This window comes from Hevea brasiliensis, chromosome 3 (assembly GCF_030052815.1).
Source record: "Hevea brasiliensis isolate MT/VB/25A 57/8 chromosome 3, ASM3005281v1, whole genome shotgun sequence".
NCBI classification, from domain to species: Eukaryota; Viridiplantae; Streptophyta; class Magnoliopsida; order Malpighiales; family Euphorbiaceae; genus Hevea; species Hevea brasiliensis.
The window spans coordinates 43,819,328-43,823,749 of record NC_079495.1 but is presented as its reverse complement, the minus strand read 5'-3'; the positions used below and the strand labels follow the sequence as shown (position 1 = coordinate 43,823,749).

Sequence of the window (4,422 nt, the reverse complement as noted above, 5' to 3'; positions counted from 1 at the left end):
CAAGAATGCTCTCAAAAATGCCAATCTATGCATACTTGCGTATTGACCAACATCAATATAAGAAATACACAATTTAATAATGAAAAATAATAATGAATCTACAGCGAAATAAAAATTAAATATATAAAATAAAATTAACAACAAATTTATAATATAAATTAACAAAAAAATAATTCTTAATTTTAACAAATTAGCACATAATTTAATAATGAATTAGCAATAGAATAACAATGAAAATTAGAATCGGAAGTAATATTCTATTATTAATTTCAACAAGAAAACAAAAAATGTTACAATTCTTTGTATAATAAATTTTTCCATATATTCCCTTCATTTGGTATAATATTAAATTTATGACTTGTCAATTCCTTTTTTATTTTTAAAGGAAATTTTACATTAGTGATAACTGATAAGCCAAGTATGGGAGAGAGGAAATTGAAAAAACCATTTTAGAATTAAAAGAAACAACATGCGAAACAACATGCATAATTCTTTTGATTGAATAATTCTTTTTAAATGGGTTTTGTTCGCAATTTTTTTTCAGTATTTGAACAAGCACTTTGGTAGTTTGAAATACAAAGTATATTATTAATTTCCTTTGGTTGGAGACTTTGAATCTTCAATTACGGGTAATAATCTTCTATCAATAGAATTGGTGGTGCAACCTGTTCCTTCAATGACGTTTAGTAATTTAATCTCTTCTGCAATCGACAAAGTTAACAAATTCCAAAATAAGTATTGCAAAAGATTTATTTGATCATTTAAAATGGAAAAAAATCACTTATTATTCAAAAGATTAATCCCTTTCTACCCAGATGATCCCTAAATAAAATATTTTAATTGTTTATGTTTGTATTTCTTTCTCTTATGAGAAAATCATATGATTCTTATTAATAAATTGTCAAATTTTTATTTAAAAGAAATCATAATTCTTAGTTCGAGAGGTTTTTTTTTTTTTTTTGGGACAATATGGAAAATTCTCATGATGTGAAGGTCAAGTTGATAGAGATGCTTTACCCAAATAATGGGAAGATCATCCTCAATAAAGTTATGAGTTTGAGTAAAAGTTAAGAAATTCCTCACAACAAATTGATATTCATATATATATGAATTGGGATCAAATGTACAAAGCTTAATTAAGAATATATCCTTTTCAGTATGACAAAGAAAAGAATTACATCTCCCAAGTTATAAATTTTAGGAAAACACCGACAGATGCTTGGGCTTGCATCTTTCTATTTTAAGCTCAAGAGGCCCATCTGGAAATGGAGAGTTGTAGAGGTTTGTTCTTTACCTTTTGCTTGTTTTTGCTTACTTTACTGGCAAGATGTGAAAGTCTACCGCCTCAAAGGAAGGTAATGAATTCTTCTTTCTTTCTTTTTCTGAATTTTTTTTACACAATTGGCTTCGATCAGAGCTTGAACTTGAGATCTCACAACTCCAAAGATTATTCCAATACTATAACTTATTGCATTTGCAATTTAGGAAAATTGCAACTATGCAATTACAATAGAAACAACATGTACAAAGGGAGCAGAAACCTCAAATCACATTAGACTGAGATTTGGTGATTCAAAATCTAGTGACATTGTAGTGCACCACCTGAACAACAAGCACATAAGAAAGTTGGATCCATTGTAACCTGAGGTGCTTGATGATATGCCAAGGAAACCATTCCAAGCTTGCATGGTAGACCAATTTCAAGTCACAGGGCAATGTGTGGAGTCACCAGTTTGCTACCTGTATCTAAAATTGGCTGGAATAGATGATTGGCGACCAGGTTTTCATCAAGTTAGGGTTTTGGAGAGGTCTCATTTTAGCTCAGATTATTTCTATTTCCGTTGGTACCTGCCTAGGCATGTGTGGCATGGTTTTGATGTGTGTGACAAAGAGGTCACTCCTTTTGGGATCAAACATAAAAGGAAGGTCTTTGTAGAGAAGTCAGCTAATTAAATAAATAAATGTTCCAATAATTATGAGGTTTAATTATAGTCTTAATTTGATTTCATGATTTCATGATCAATATTGATGAATTATTTTGTAAATAGTGCTTGCTTGTATATTAATTTTTTTTATAAAGATAAGATTTTTTTTATTACACATGTATGGAAGAATAATTATAGAATAGCATTGATTTCATGCATAGAATCATATGTGAAATGACAAATCAATGTAGGAAAAAAATTATATAATAAGTAGTGATTTCATGAGGGATATTTTTCATGGAATGACAATTCAATCGTGAGTCGATATGTATATGTGTGGGTCACAATACTAAACATGCATTTATAGGTGGGTCTCAAAAATCTATAACTACTTTACAATTTTTTTTTTAAATAATAACTATATATTTGCTTATTTTGTCTAATTATCATTCATCTGTCATTTTACATTAAATACTGACAGGAAATTACAATGATATTATATAATTTCTTACATGTAAGGGTGGATTCCAAAATTTTACAATTACCAAACAGTTATTTGCTTTTAAAAAATTAACTACATTTATGTATGTGTCAATTTATGATCGGTTTGTCATTCCATATCATATGCTCACATTGAATAATGGATTCACTTTAAAATATCTTGTAGGGGGGGAGAAGTCGAACTTGGGTCTCCTAGGTTCAACATATATGTAACTAAGGATATTATTTCTTAGACCCGATTAATTATGGACTCAATAATAAATTATAAAATTCTGAAAAAAAATCAATAATAAATTGTCAAATCCAATTATAATATGAATTAAAAGTTATTTTATTGAAAGAATTTGTAAATTATTGACTCCATTAGATAATTAATTGTTGCTTTGTGGACCTAATAAATATTGGACACATGATAATGTAGAATTTGTACAGTAGAAATAAATACCTTACTTGTAACGACCTAAAATGGCATAATACTGCATAAGGGTGTTACTTTGGGAGACACAAAGGCATGTACTATTTAAGACAGTAGCAAGAAATTTTTTTTTTTTTTTACTTTTTTTATTTATCTTGCTCAACAATTAAAGTTCGATTTGTTCCATCACAATGAATTCTTTGAGTTATCTTTTTCAGTTGACAATAAAAATCTTTTATTATACACTAATTTATGTTGCTGTTTATACACTTCTGACTTTTCTTTGATTGGTAGAAAAAAAAAGATTATTATATAAAAATTAATTTAATAATTATTAATTTTAATATTTATATTTACAATTTATATATTTATTATATATTTTTTAATTAATTTCACATAAATTTCAATATAGATATTTAATCTAATACTTATTAAATTTATTTTACTGCAATAAATGTTAGATTTAACCACATAAACTTTTATTGTCAAAAATGTAAAATTTGTTATCATAAGTTTATGATAATAATATATGAATTGTTATACGTTGCCACAATAAAATTGTGATTATAAGAATTTTATAATAAAATTATAATTATTATAAAAAAAATTATTCATGATGGGCCTGTATATTAACTTTATAAGTAGTAAAATTAATGTTACTGTAAAATTTTTACTGTTAATTCTAATATTTGTTGTAGTATTCTAGTATAAAGTTGAGTTTATAACAAATAGTAAACACATTCAAACATATTTATTGCACTTAATTAATTTTTTATAAAAAAAATATTTCATTAATTAAAAATAAAATATAAAATTATAATAGAAATTAATATATTATATTTTTTATAAATAAAATTAATTACTTATATAAAAAATAATATAAATAATTTAAAAGATTTGATAGTATTGTTAGAAAATGAAGTCGATCAACAGGCAAGTTACGCGTTCCACTCTTGCACTCTATAATCTTTTTATGAGTTCATAAGATAAATTTTAAATTTAAATCTTTTATAATCAGAGTCAATTAAAATAAAGTCATAATGTATTTAAATTCTACGTAATTAAGTTTTATTTATTATAAATAAAATTTTATAAAAGAGATTTTTTTTTTTTTTTTTGAAAAATCGTTATTTTCATGTTTTCAAAGAATTTAGATCCATTTTTATTAAAATTAGCTAAAAAAAAATAAAAGGTTCACTTCTTTTTAAATTTTTGATCCATTTTTATAAAAAAAGTTAACTAAAAATCAGAAATTTACTTTTTTTGGTAACTTCTGTTTTTTTCATAAAAAAATAATGAAGTTTTTTAATTAACTTAAAAAAAAAAAAACAGAAATGTACTCATTTTTTATAAATTTTATGTTTTAAAAGAATTGATGAGTATCTCATTGAAATTTAAGGGGTTTTTAATTTTATTTTTTATGACTTTTTCCTTTAAGGCCCATTTTTAGTTAATTACTATAATTTTTTTTACTTTACTATAATATATGAAAAATAAAAATGTTAAGAGCATATTTTAATTAACAAATAAAATAATATATAATTCAATTCATTATTCATGTGTGTCTATAATAATAAATTA

At 24.4% G+C, this 4,422-nt stretch overlaps 1 pseudogene; it reads left to right on the top strand.

Moving 5' to 3' along the window:
• Positions 1–969: 969 nt before the first annotated feature.
• On the top strand, positions 970–1,953 carry LOC131178368 (embryo-specific protein ATS3A-like; annotated as a pseudogene).
• The last annotated feature ends 2,469 nt before the right edge of the window (positions 1,954–4,422 follow it).